This window comes from Pan paniscus, chromosome 18, assembly GCF_029289425.2.
Source record: "Pan paniscus chromosome 18, NHGRI_mPanPan1-v2.0_pri, whole genome shotgun sequence".
NCBI lineage: Eukaryota > Metazoa > Chordata > Mammalia > Primates > Hominidae > Pan > Pan paniscus.
In genome coordinates this window covers 34985367-35001202 of record NC_073267.2, presented here as the reverse complement: position 1 = coordinate 35001202, position 15836 = coordinate 34985367, and positions in this window count along the sequence as shown.

The window sequence follows — 15836 nt, the reverse complement described above, 5'->3', positions numbered from 1 at the left end:
CAAAAACAAACACATAGATCAATAACACAGGTTAGAGAACCCAAAAATAAAACCACACACCTACAACCATCTGATCTTCAACAGAGTTGACAATTAGAAGCAATGGGGAAAAAAGTACTTATTCAATAAGTGGTGCTGGGATAATTGGCTAGCTATAGGCATGAGATTGAAATGGAACCCCTTCATTTCACCATATACAAAAATCAACTCATGGTGGATTAAAGACTTAAACATAAAACCAAAAGCTATAAAAACCCTAAAAGAAAGCCTAGGAAATACCATTCTGGACATAGGCTTTTCATGACAGAGACCCCAAAAACAATTGCAACAAAAACAAAAATTGACAAGCGGGACCTAATTGACAAGTGGGACCTAATTAAACTAGCAAGCTTCTGCACTGCACAGGAAACAGCATTAATGCACAATCTATGGAATGGGGAAAAATATTTGCAAACTCGGTATTGAGGTGATCAAACCCAACACCAGGTCGTGGGGGCTATGAAGTCCGGTGGAGTCAAAGGAATGAGACAAAACAAATTAAGAGTACATAGGGTGGGTCCAGGGGGCCAATGCTAGCATATGGAGGCAGTGAAGGCCCCGAGCTCTGGGACTATTTATTGGTAATCAAACAAAGAAGCAGGTGGTGAGGATGTGCAGATGTAGACAGGTGAGGACGTGAGGACGTGGGGGTAGAAAGGTAACGGTGCATCAAGCGTAACTGTGATGCTTTAGCATATGCTCTGCTACTTGAAATAAGGGAGAACAGGTTCTTCTGATGCAAGATATAATCAATTTATGATCTTGGGAGATCAAGGAGCAAGGGGTCAGCGAGTCTGGACACATTCCAGAGGCTACAAGGGGTTTTACGCCCTGAGCCCTGGGTTCTCTCCAAGCCACAAGGGGTGTTATGCCCTGGGCTTAGATTGTAGTGTGGCAGGGCAGCCTTCCACCCTTTGGCACAGAGCTTGGTGTTCCATAGGCCACAAGGGGTTTTAGACCCTGGACCCAGGACATGTTCCAAGACTCGTTTACATTATGTCAGACAAGCGAGCCCTGCCTCAGATCTTCTGCCAACATGTCTCCCTTTTTTGTTCTGCAAAACTGCCACAGCTATCATTGCTTGTTCTCGGCTTGTTCTTTGCCCCCTGGACTCACCCTATGTACTCTTAATGTGTCTTGTCTAATTCCTTTGACTCCGCCGGACTTCATAGCCCCCATGACCTGGTGTTGGGTTTGATCACTCAGTGGCTTTCTCTCCAGAGGTGGCTTCCGCATCTGTAGACTGAAACGAGACAGCACAAGCACATAATTATTAGAACAAGGTTTACAGGTGTAGAGTTTCCAATGGTCTTAATCCATTTAAGAGGATTGATTGCAGACAACCCATCAGCTGCCTTGCTTAAAATATCAGCTCCAGAGAGCAGGGTTAAGTGAGCCTGAGAGGCTTCAAAAACCTGCTCTTTCAGTTTTATAATATCAAGGGAGAGATTTTCCTCTCTACCCTCTAGATGGCATTTATTTCTTTCCCATTGGCGTTGTGTTTCATTGTAACTATGAGGAATAATGCAAAAGTCAGATGTATTCCAATCACATTGCATTTGAATTCTAGTTTCTAAACTTATGATGCGATCCCCCATTCAAGTTACTGTCTGACAGAGATCATTAATTTGATTAACTATCTTTTGATCTGTTTGGACCTGAGAGTTCCATAATTTCATATAATTATTTTGCCATTTATCAACAAATTAAACAGTTTGCGCAGATGAGTGTAAAGCCACACCAGCTACTGCAGCAGTAGTGGTAACTGCAATGAGGCCAATTACAGCAAATATAAGAGCAATTATAAATCTTTTTGAATGAGATAAGAGTTTTTTAAGGATCTCAGTTATAATATGAATGGATGGTGATGTCTCCCATGGTCTATTTAGAGACACAGGGATCCAAACTCCTGTGGCTCTAATTAACAAGATAGTTTGATTTTTATCAAAGGTTGAGTTAATGCAAGTAAACAAGTGACATTTGTGGCAGGTGATAAAACGGGTATTCATGTCAAGAGTAATATTTCCTATTGCTAACATAAAAGGTGGCAGGACACAACTTTGAATCCAAAAGGTCCTCTTAGAAAGAAAAGACAGGACATATTTATCTTTACCTCCTTCCCCTTTATACTTATTATATTTACTTTCTCAAATTTTGATTGAACTTTGAGCCATAGCTAATTTTCATAATTCTGAATGCTCCTGTCCTATGGCAGGAGATATCATTTTTGGACTAGGAGTGACAGTGCCACCAGGGCTCCATATGATAGGGCCATCAGCTTCTGTCTCAATATACTATGTATGGTTCTCTTTCCAACAATTCCATTGGCTTATTTCACTTTTTCTACAAGAGGGCCTTCTGGTGCAATTTTTCTTAAAAATCCCCTTAGGGGACCAATCAATGACAATTCCATAGGAATTATTTTGTAACACCTCAGCCTTATTTGCTATACAATTTTCCCAATTCCAGGCATCCACACCTTAAAACCAAACTCTATTTTGTTTACATTCATGTTTGTCTGGATGGAACTGCTGAGTTTTAGGGCTAGAATGGTTATATTTTAAACTTTGTCCTGAAATCATATGTAAAGTTGCCTGTGATTTATTTTTTCCAGGGATTACTGCCAACCAGACTTGTGTGCCCATTTGTAAGCATCCAGTGGCAGGTCCTAGGCATATTGGAGGATATTAATATCCTATTGATATATTCATTTTCTTCCCTTCCTCATTAAGATGCGTTGGCCCTCCGTTATCTATGGGCTCAAGCATCCAGGTACTGTCATTGGTGTACACCTCAATAACAGGGTCCATACAACTCACAGACCTAATTAAAGGAGGAAATGGGACATATGCCAAATAAGTAAAATTTTGAGTTGCTCCTACAGTAGGGAGGCTTACTGCCACAGTGAGTACCGCCAGCATGGCCACCATCAGGTTACTGGTTGTTTTTGGTTTGTTCTGTGCTCTCAGATTGTCCTCTGCCATCTGTGCCAGTTTCTTGATTTGTCCCCATGTTTGGAGGGTCTGCCTGGTGAGTATTCCAGGTCTTTTCCTTTGTCTCTGAGATGTTCATTTGTGCCATCACTTGTATCAGGAGTTCTGGCTCTTCCCAGAGTCTTCTCTTCCTGGTGTGGCTCATGACAGATCATCAGATGTTTGGTGGGCACCCACACAGGCACCTGATTGTCACCTGGAGAGACATAAGCAAATCCTCCTCCCCATGTAATTATTTTTCCTTTTTCCCAACTTTTTGTATGTGCATCCCCCCACCATATAGCTTGTCCAGCTTTTTTATTTTCCTTTTGTCCTATTAAGTGTTGTTCAGCTGCTGTCATGGGTTGATCTTTTTGTAAATTTAAAAAATGTAATGTTAATAAAGCTAGGTGTAATTGTATATGTGGGGTTTTATAGTCCTGGTCTCCCTCTCTCTGTTTTTGTAACTGAGTTTTTAAGGTATGATTAGCTCATTCAACTATTGCTTGTCCTTGTGAGTTTTATGGAATACCTGTAGTATGAGTAATATTCCACTGCTGAAAAAATGCAGCCATGGCTTTGCTGCAATACCCTGAACCCTTATCAGTTTTGATTTTTTCTGGGATTCCCATAACTGCAAAGCAAGAGAAAAGATGTTTTTTAACATGAGCTGTAGCTTCCCCTTTTGACATGTGGCCCAGATAAAATGTGAATAAGTATCTCCTGAAACATGAACAAAGGACAGTTTTCCAAAAGCAGGAATGTGTGTTACATCCATCTGCCAGATGGAATTTGGAGATAAACCTTTAGGGTTAACTCCTGCTCCTTTATGTGGCAGATGCAGGACTTGACAGGCAAAGCAGTGTTTTACAGTCTCCTTAGCCTCCTTCCAGGATGAGCCATATCTTTTTCTGAGGCCTACAGCTTTAAGATGGGTTAAGGAATGGAATGTTTGTGCATCAGCAAAAGCCACAGAAACCAGTGCATCTGCCCTTTGATTAAGTTTAGTCAAAGGGCCAGACAGGTTAGTGTGTGCTCTTATATGAGTAATATAGAAAGGGGAATGTCTTTGTTGTACTGCTTGTTGTAAAGAACGAAATAAAAGATTAAGTTGTTCATCAGTCACATTGCGAATTAAAGCACATTCAATATTTTGTGTGGCTTGCACCACATAAGCTGAATCAGAAACAATATTAACTGGCTGTTTAAAAGTTTTCAGTACTGTAATTACAGCCATAAGTTCAGCCCTTCGAGCAGAAGCAAAGTCAGTTTGAAAAACTTGTTATTGACATCCCACAAATGAGGCTTTTTCATTACTAGACCCGTCAGTAAAAACAGTAATGGCCCCTACAATATGAGCTTTTTGAGTAATAGAAGGCAATATCCAGGATGTTAATATTAGAAATTGAAATATCTTAGATTTAGGATAATGATTATCAAGAATACCAACAAAACCTGCCAAATTAACTTGCCATTCCTGGGAATTAATATAAACTTGCTGAATTTATTGTTTGTTTAATGGAACTATAATGTGATTTGGATCATATCCCATTAACTTTGTTGTGCTCAGCCTTGCCTGTCCTATTAGTACAGCAATTTGATCTAAGTTCAGAGTAAGCATTTTGGTTGTATTGTGAGGTAGAAAAAGCCACTCAACCAGATCATCCTGTTGAACAATAACTCCTGTAGGTGAATGTTTAGTAGGAAAAACTAAAAACTGTAATGGCTGCATAGGGTCAATTCATTTTACTTATGCTTGTTGAATTTTTTCTTCAATTAATTGAAGTTCCTCTAATGCCTTTTTGGACAGGGAGCATTTACTGTTTAAGTTAGAATCACCTCATAAGGTAGAAAAAAGGTGAGACATAGCATAGGTAGGAATGCCTAAAGTTGGATGAATCCAATTAATGTCTCCCAATAATTTTTGAAAGTCATTTAAAGTTTTTAAATTATTTCTTCGAATTTGAACCTTTTGAGGCTTAATAGTACTTTGTTCTACCTTCATTTCTAAATATTGAAAGGGAGTAGAGGTTTGAATTTTATCGGGGGCTATGATTAATCCTGCTGCAGTTACAGCCTTTTCTAACTCTTTGTAGCATAGTATTAATTCCTACCTAGTTTCAGCTGCACATAAAATATCATCCATGTAATGGATAATATAACATTTTTAAAATTGTTCTCTAACTGGCTTAATAGCTTTTCCGACATAAGTTTGACAAATAGTCAGGCTATTTAACATGCCTTGTGGTAATACTTTCCAATGGTATCTGTCCACTGGTTATTTGTTATTTATAGCTGGAACAGTAAAAGCAAATTTTTCATAATCTTGGAAGCTAAAGGAATGGTAAAGAAGCAGTCTTTTAAATCTATCACTATTAGAGGCCAGTATTTTGGGATCATTGTTGGAGAGGGCAGCCCTGGTTGCAGTGCACCCATGGGTTTAATTTTAACTGCCCTCAAATCCGTTAACATTCACCATTTCCTTGATTTTTTCTTAATAACAAACACAAGAGAGAGTTCCAAGGGAGAAAGCAGGCTCTATGTGTCCCTTTTGCAATTGTTCCTCTGCTAATTTTTTAAAAGCCTCCAGTTTTTTCTGTTTCAGCAGCCATTGCTCCACCCAAACTGGTTTGGCAGTTAGCCAAACAAGAGGAATGGGAGAGGGAGGCTCAGCAATGGCCACATCTAAAAATGATACCCTAATCCAGTTTGATCTGTTTGCCCTTTTAGTCCTAAAGGTTCTGGTTGGCCACTTTCATTCTTTCGTAATCCTTTTGCAGGGAGATATCCCATATTTTTCATCATTTGTTTACTGTTATTACGATACTGATCCATAGGAATAGATATTTCAGCACCCCATCGTTGCAATAAGTCTCTACTCCATAGATTGACAGGAATAGGTGTGATAATAGGTCAAATTGTCCCTTCCTGGCCATCCGGCCCCTGACATGGTAAAATCAAGAAACTTTGAAAACCTTCTGAAGCAGCTCCTACTCCAACAATACTGATGGATGCCTTTTGTTTGGGCCAGTGTCGGGGCCATTGATTTAAAGCAATAATAAGAACATCGGCTCCAGTATCTACTAACCCTTCAAAGTCCTTTCCCTGAATGGTTACTGTACAAATAGGTCTCTTATCAGACATTTGATTAACCCAATATACAGCTTTTCCTGCTGGGTTAGTACTACCAAAGCCTCCTGTTCTTTTTACAGTGCTGCTTCCCAGTTTTGTATAAGGTAACAGCAACAACTGAGCAATTCTTCCTCCTGGAGAAGCAGACCATGGAGTTGAGGAACTAATAACTAGTTGAATCTCTCTGGCATAATCAGAATCAATTATTCCTGTATGCACAGTGACACCTTTTAAATTTAAGCTAGACCTTCCAAGCAATAGACCAACTGTTCATGAGGGTAAAGGGCCCCCAACTCCCATGGGGACCTTCTTTGGCAGCTCCCCAGGAAGTAAGGAGACAGGAATTGTGCTGCAGAGATCTACGGCAGCACTGCCTGCTGTGGCGGGGGACAATTGTTGTACGTTTGTAAGGCACTGACTGTGCCAGATATTCCTCGGTTCGTTGAGGGGCCTGAGGCAGGCTCCTCTTCCCATTTCCTGAAAGAGGTTGCCCATCTTTACTAAATTTAGAATGATACTGATTTGCCCAGTGATTGCCTTCTTACACTGGGGGCATACACCGGAACTTTTCTGTTGATTTATGGTAATAGTTTTTGCCTTTTGATTTCCTTATCTACATGCCTTTTTTGTGTGTCCAAATTGCCCACAATTAAAGCAAGAGCCTGAGAATTGGGGCATATTTTTTCCCACCTTTAGTCCAGCCATAGCTTGAGCTAAAAGAGTAGCCTTGTGTAAGTTACCCCCAATGCCATCACCAGCCTTAATATATTCAGCCAAGTGAGCCTTCCCTCTCATAGGTCTAATAGCATTTTGACGCTCTGTATTAGCATTATCATATGCAAGAAGCTGTATTACAACATCTTGAGCTGTTTTGTCAGTTATGGCCTTATACACAGCCTCCTGGAGCCAAGCAATAAAATCAGTATATGGTTCTTTAGGTCCTTGTTGGACAGAACTGAAAGAAGGATATTTTTCTCCTGTAACATTTATTCTCTCCCATGCCCATAAGTGCACCATGTGTAACTGAACAATGGCAACGTTCTCCATTACTGCTTGATTTTCTAATCGACCCCAATTAGGGCCAACTCCCATTATCTGTTCAAAACAAACGCACAGGTGGCTGTGCTTGTGTGTTTTCCCTTGCCTGAGTTTGTGCTTTATCAGCCCACCAGGTTTTAAACTGTGAGTACTGAGATGGAGTGAGAGCAGATTTTGTTAAAGTATCCCAGTCATATGATATTAATCTATTCTCAAGAGCCACATTTTTTAGTAAACTTTGTACAAAAGGAGAATTTGGCCCATATTGACTAATGGCTTGCTTAAATTCCTTAAATAACTTAAAAGGAAAAGTAGCCCAATTAGCTATATTTTGCCCTTCTTGCTGGGTGATAGTAATGGGAAATTGCCATGCTTCAAGGTCTCCCTCAGCCCTAGCCTTTTGAATGAATTTTGTATAGCACCACCAATTGCTCCAAGTTTTGATGTTGCAACTACAGGAGCAGTAAGCTTTACAGCTAATTCATTTTCTCGCCCATTAGTGGGAGGGGGAGGAGATGGCCATTCACTTAATTCAGCAGGTGGAGCTGATGGGCTAGTAAAACACACCCTTTTTAGTTTCCCTTTCTTTTCTTTAATTTCCTCCAGTTTTTGCTCCTCGCATCTAGAATCTAAGGTTAGTTTTTTACACTCATTTTCCTCTTCCTCATCTGAATCTGTCTCATCATCTGTTTGAAATGGCCCAAGAGCTGCCTTTATCAATGCCCACACTGACCAAACAGAAACTGGAATTTTGGCTCCTTCTTTATACACCTTTTTAAAATCTCTGCCAATTCTTTCCCATTCATCCAACTCCACAGTCCCTTATTCTGAGAACCATGGGCAAAACTGCTCTACTCTACTAAAGAGTGTTAATAATTTCTGAGTACTAGCTTTCACTCCCCCTCTCCATAACCAACACCTTAGAAAATTTAAATAAGCAGAATGTTTGCTTTCATTCTGTCCCATTGTTACCCTGGTTCTCCCAAGCATCCAGCTTACCCACTGAGCTTCTTTCAGTCATCCTTGGGTGTCCTTTGACCATGTGTCCTCCACTTCCACATGCTCTGGCATTCCTTCACCGGGGTCTTCGTAGCCAACATTGGGTGCCAGAAATGTTGGGGTGATCAGACACCAACACCAGGTCATGGAGGCTACGAAGTCCCGCAGAGTCAAAGGAATGAGACAAGACAAGTTAAGAGTACATAGGGTGGGTCCAGGGGGCCAACGCTAGTGTATGGAGGCTGCGAAGGCTCTGAGCTCTGGGAGCCCATGCTATTTATTGGTAATCAAACAAAGAAGCTGGTGGTGAGGACATGTAGATGTGGGGGTAGACAGGTGAGGATGTGAGGATGTGGGGGTAGAAAGGTAGCAGTGCATCAAGCATAGCTGTGACAATTTAGCATATGCTCTGCTATTTGAGATAAGGGAGAACAGGTTCTTCTAATTCAAGATACATCAATCAGTGAGTCTGGACACATTCCAGAGGCTACAAGGGGTTTTATTCCCTGAGACCTGGGTTCTCTCCAAGCCACAAGGGGTGTTATGCCCTGGGCTTAGATTGTAGTGCAGCAGGGCAGCCTTCCATCCTTTGGCACAGAGCTTGGTGTTACACAAGGGGAACAAGGCCACAAGGGTTTTTAGACCCTGGACCCAGGACATGTTCCAAGACTCTTTTACATTATGTCAGACAAGCAAGCCCTGCCTTAGCTCTTCTACCAACACTATGCATTTAACACATGTTGAGACAGAGTCTTGCTCTGTCACCCAGGCTGGAGTGCAGTGGCACAAATCTTGGTTCACTGCAACCTCCACCTCCTGGGTTCAAGCAATTTTCCTTCCTCAGCCTCCCGAGTAACTGGGATTACAGGTGCCCATCACCATGCCCGGCTAATTTTTGTATTTTTACATAGATAGAGTTTCACCATGTTGTCCAGGCTGGTCTCGAACTCCTGACCTCAAGTGATCTGCCTGCCTCAGCCTCCCAAAGTGCTGGGATTACAGGTGTGAGCTTCCACGCTCAGCCCAGTATATATAATTTCAAAACAAATATTACAACATATGAATTGGCATTGCAGTGGGAATCAGAAGAGTTCTGTGATCATAGACATTTTGGAAGGAATAGGTGAAAGAATTGGCTATTACGTTTTGTATAAGAAAATCAGCACCTGTTCTGTCCATTTTGGAGTAGGCAGGCTGAGGTGCACACAGTGTATATTGTAACTGTTTGTGTAGCCATGACACACACTCTGTCTGCAACCCCAGACCAAGACAACTGAAAATTAAAGCATGATATGTTTTGTAGAGTAGTACAAAATGAATGGCATTTATGCATGATGAAATTATTTCCTAGTTACCCAATAAGAAATTAATAATGCAACAAAAAATCATATAAGCCACAAGAGAAAGATTAAATCCCTTGTGATAGGAGGAGGAAACCCAGACTGATCGTAGATTTTGGTGATTGATCCTGGATGGGTTTTTTTGGAGCCTTACATACTTTCTGTCCTCTGTGTAGCTTGTTTTCTTTTTCGTTTTCTTTTCTTTTTCTTTTCTTTTTTTTTTTTTGAAACAGGGTCTCACTCTGTTGCCCAGGCTGGAGTGCAGTGGCGTGATCTCAGCTCACTGCAGCCTCCACCTCCCGGGTTCAAGCAATTCTCCCACTTCAGCCTCCTGAGTAGCTAGGATTACAAGTGCCCGCCACTACACCTGGCTAATTTTTGCGTTTTTATTAGAGATAAGGTTTCACCACGTTGGTCAGGCTGCTTTCAAACTCCTGAACTCAGGTTCCACCTGCCTCCGCCTCCCAAAGTATTGGGATTACAAGTGTGATCCACCATGCCCGGCCTGCAGTTTGTCTTCTAATAGTCAGCATTCTCTTTAGTAGTCCCAGTGGCAGGGTGGCACAACCAGAGGTTCCCAAAGGAAAATCTCACGTCTGGATACTAAATATACTATTTGGTTAAATGATAAACTTTTTCACTTGGCATTTCCTAGCACTGATGTAAACAACTTCAGGAGTTTGTCTCTACAATTCTATATCTTTTGAGAAAATATTTTTTCCAGCTCTTTTGTAGTTGGCAAAATACAATTGTATCTATTGGGTGAAAACTTAAACATAGCATCTGAAATCATAAAACTGCTAGAAGAAACCACTGGGGAAAACTTTCTTTTTTAAAAATTTTACTTTAAGTTCTGGGATACATGTGCAGAACGTGCAGGTTTGTTACATAGATATACATGTGCCATGGTGGTTTGCTGCACCTATCAACCTGTCATCTAGGCTTTAAGCCTAGGTATTTGTCCTAATGCTCTCCTTCCCTTTGCCCCCCACCCCCCAACAGGCCCTGGTGTGTGATGTTCCCCTTCCTGTGTCCATGAGTTCTCATTGTTCAACTCTCACTTATGAGTGAGAATATGCGGTGTTTGGTTTTCTGTTCCTGTGTTGGTTTGCTGAGAATGATGGCTTTGACATTGGTCTCAACAATGAATTTTTTGATTTGACATCAAAAACCCATACAATGCAAGAAAAAACAATCAAATGGGACAACATTCACTAAAACGTTTCTCATAGCAAAAGAAAACAATCAACATAATTAAAAGTCAGTCGGTACAATTGGAGAAAAATTCTGTAACAATATATCTGAGAATGAGATTATGTATCAAACATATAAGGAATTCTTAAAACTGAACATCAATAAGTAAATAACCCAGGACCTGAACAGATATTTTTCCAAAGAAGTCCTACAATGGCCAACAAACATTTGAAAAGATGCTTAGCATCACGAATCATGAAGAAATGCACATCAGAACTGCAATGAGCTATTACCTCATACAGACTTGTCAGAATAGTATCTATTAAGAAGTCAAAAGATAATGAGTGCTAATGATGATGTGGAGAAGGGAGAACTCTTGCACACTCTTAGTGGGAATGTAAATGGATAAAGCCATAATGGAAAACAATATGGAGTTTTCTCAAAAAAGTAAAACTAGAACTGCCACATGATCCAGTAATCCCACTTCTGGGTATTTATCTGCCTTGGTTCATTTTGTGCTTCTATGACAGAACACTTTTGGCTGGGTAATTTATAATGAATAGATATTTATTTTCTCATAGTTCTGGAGGCTGGGAAGTGCAAAATCAAGGTGGCGGCATCTGGTGAGGGCCTTCTTGCTACACCATCATGTGGCAGAAAAGCAAAGGCACAAGGTACCACTAACCCTATGATCGTGACATTAAACCCAACTATGAGGACAGAGCCTTCATGGCCCTATTACCTCACAACCACATTTGCCATAACCAAATTTCAACATGAGTTTTGGAGGGGACAAACATTCAAACCATTAACAATATCCAAAGGGAATAAAATTGCTATCTTGAAGAGATATCTGCACTCCTATACTCATCACAGCATTACGCACAATAGACAAGATATAAAAACAATGTAGGTGTCTATCAGCAGAAAAATGGATAAAGAATATATGAAATATCTATTAATATATCTATTTGTCTATCAAATGAAATACTATTCAGCCCTAAGAAAGAAAATCCTGCCACTTGCAACAACATAGATGAACTTTGAAGACATTATGCTAAGTGAAATAAGGCAGACATAGAAATACAAATGTTGTATGAACTCATTTTATGAGGAATCTGAAAAAGAGTAGAACTCATAGTTACAGAGAGCAGAATGGTGGTGACCTGGGCCTGAGGGACTGGGAAAAAATGAGAGATATTGGTCAAAGGGTACAAACCTATTGTCACAAAATAAATAATACTAGAGACCCAATGTACAGCATTGTGACTATACTTAATAATTACATCTTGTATACTTGAACTTTGTTAAGAAACATGGATCTCAAATGAACTTACCACACTAAAAAATAGTAACTATGTGACATGACAGATATGTTTATTAGCTTTATTGTGGTAATAATTTCACAATATATAAATATATCAAAACATATATTTTAGTTTTTACACTTTAAATACAGTTTCTATTTGTCAATCATAGTCCAAAAAAGGTGGGAAAAGATTGTGTAACCAAACTAATATCTAGTCACATGTAAATTGTATTTAAGACCATTTGAAATAAATTTTAGATTAAATTTAAAATCTAAATTGGCATAATTATTTTAAATTTTACTTTAAGTTCTGGGATACATGTGCACAACGTGCAGGTTTGTTACACAGATACACATGTGCCATGATGGTTTGTTGCACCTATCAACCCATCATCTAGGTTTTAAGCCCCGCATGCATTAGGTATTTGTCATAATGCTCTCCCTCCCCTTGCCCCCCAACCCCCGACAGGCCCCAGTGTTTGATGTTCCCCTCCCTGTGTCCATGTGTTCTCATTTTTCAGCTCCTACCTATGAGTGAGATCATGCAGTGCTTGGTTTTCTGTTCCTCTGTTAGTTTGCTGAGGATGATGGTTTCCAGCTTTATCCATGTCCCTGCAAAGGACATGAACTCATTCTTTTTATGGCTGCCTAGTATTGCACCCATACCGCAATCCAATGGGATTGCTGGGTCAAATGGTATTTCTGGTTCTAGATCCTTAAGGAATCACCACACTGTCTTCCACAATGATTGAACTAATTTATACTCCCACCAACAGTGTAAAAGTGTTCATATTTCTCCACATCCTCACCAGCATCTCTTGTTTCCTGGCTTTTTAATGATCGCCATTCTAACAGGCGTGAGATGGTATCTCATTGTGGTTTTGATTGCATTTCTCTAATGACCAGTGACGATAAGCTTTTTCTCATGTTTGTTGGCGACATAAATGTCATCTTTTGAGAAGTGTCTGTTCATACCCTTTGCCCATTTTTTGATGGGATTGTGTTTTTTTTTCTTGTAAATTTGTTTAAGTTCCTTGTAGATTCTGGATATTAGCCCTTTGTCAGATGGATAGATTGCAAAAATTTTCTCCCATTCTGTAGGTTGCCTGTTCACTCTGATGATAGTTTCTTTTGCTGTGCAGAAACTCTTTCACTTAATTAAATTCCATATGTCAATTTTGGCTTTTGTTGCAATTGCTTTTGGTGTTTTAGTCATGAAGTCTTTGTAAATTGGCATAATTTTTACAGGGACAAAAAAGTTTTTTCGAAGAGGCATTATTTAAAGCTAGAACTGAATATTTAGCTAAAATGTTTAATTTTTATTTGTTGTTCATTTTAAAATTCTTTTTAGAGATGGGGTCTTGCTCTGTCACCCAGACTGAAGCACAGTGGTGCAATCACAGCTCACTGCAACCTCAACCTCTGGGGTTCAAGGAATCCTCCCACCTCAGCCTCCTGAGTAGCTGGCATTACAGGCCCTCACCATCATGCTTGGCTAATTTTAAAAAAATTATTTTTGTAGAAATGAGATCTTACTATGGTGCCCAGGTTGGTCTCAAACTCTAGCCCTCAAGCAATCCTCCCAGCTCAGCCCCCCAAATTGCTGGGATTACAGGTGTGAGCCACTGTGCCTGGCCTAAAATACTTTTGATAAATAAGAGTAAATTAAAATATTTTCAAAAGTGAAAATTTTGAGAGATTTTATTACCAATAGGAGCTTCTTTAGGGTACACTTCAAGAAGAAAGAAACATTTTCTGGTATGAAATTACAATGAAAAAGAGTAAGAGACTTAATATGGGAATATCAACTATAGTGGACACTGAACTAAAGAAACTAAAAATTCCTTGGTTTCAAAAGTATTTAGATACAATAAAAGTATAATTCTTTATATATTTTTTCTGCATAATCTCATTTATATGTAGACTCTAATAAAGTCTAATTCAAAAAAATAGAAAGTGAAATAAGGGTTACTAGAGGCTTGATGTGGTGGGAAGAAATTATAGAGTTTTTGATTGAAGGGTACAAAGTTTCTAACAGACAAGGTAAGTAGGTTTTGAGATCTATTTCACAGCAGCGTGACTATAGTAAACCATAATGTAATTGTATATTTTAAAATGACTAAGAGTAAATTTCAAATGTCTTACCACAAATAATGCTGGTAAGCGAGTTGATAGATGTTATTTAACTCAATCATGCCATATTACATACATATATTCAAACATCACATTTTACCCCATAAATTCATTCAACTTTGATTTGCCAATCAAAACTACTATTCATACTTTAAAGAGAAAGAAATAAACTTTAAGAAATTTGACGAGAGAAAAAACTGTTCATTTTAAAATCTTAGAAAACAGACACATATTTTTCATATATATATATATATATATATACATTTCAAATGGCTTGCTCCCTTAGTGATGTAAGTAAACTTTTTTTTTTTTGAGACAGAGTCTCACTGTCACCCAGGCTGGAGTTCAGTGGCATGATCTCTCACTGCAACCTCTGCCTCCCAGGTTCAAGCAATTCTCCTGCCTCAGCCTCCCGAATAGCTGCGATTACAGGCGCCAGACATTGTGCCCAGCTAATTTTTGTAATTTTAGTAGAGGCGAGGTTTCACCATGTTGGCCAGGCTGTTCTTGAGCTCCTGACCTCAGGTGATCTGCCCACCTCGGCCTCCCAAATTGTTGGGATTACAGGCTTGAGCCACCGCGCCCAGCCATAAGTAAACTTTTAATATAATGAATAGTCTAAACCCAACACTCAGGAATAAAATGTATATTTTTAATGTTCAAAATAATACAATACTATAAAAGACAGCCCCTAAAGCAACTGCTTACAGTAAAATTATTTCTACATTTGTAAATAAATTATTCCTTCACTTGTTAGAGAAAAGATATTTGAGTATATATTTTAAACTACATTTCAATGTATTAAATCAAATGAACATATGTACTTGGCAATAAAAAATGTATTAAACAAGTAGACAAGAAAACTTGCCTTCTTTTCTAATTTTAAAACTGACAAACACTCAGCATTTAGGTGCTTATTTGTCTAGTGTTACTGGAGTGCTAAAAAGAAGTGCTCAATGAGAAATCTTTCCATATTTATATCCATGCTGGGTGTGAATATATGGGAATTTTACAAGGGTAGTATTATAAACATTCAACTACTACTATAGGCCCAGACTGACTGATTAGAATAAACATGGGTTACAAACCATTGATGTGGCCATCTTGTTTTTAGGCTTAACATTGATCATGATCTAACAGAATCAACAAATGAGAGCTATATGCTGGGTGCTCTTCGGGCACCTTCATTTGCATTAATTGCTTTAATTTTACCAAAACCCTAAAGTTCGGGATGCGATCAGGAACCAGCTCATAGCGAATTTCAATCTTAACCATTATGCCCAACACCATGTCATCCAATGCTTGTTTTAAATCCTGACATAACATTTTGGCTTTAAATTTTTTAATTTAGTAAAAATAAAGATAAATTTACAAACCACTTCTTTTTATCCATAGATAGTATGCAGAACTTAATTTTTGGTTTAAAGTATTCATTACAAAGTCTGAGACAAACACTTCAGTAAATGAATTATCACAATATTCTTCTTATGACTTAAAAGAACCATTAATTTTACTTTTGAAATATATTGAGTGTTTATATTTAAAGTTAAAATGAGCCTATTATTATATAGAAAATTTGTTGTCTGCATGAATCTTGTCATCCCTTGAGGGGTCTACATTTGCTAGAAGTTTCAGAAACACTAATAAGAATACTGTTTCTGATTGAATAATTAAAGAATG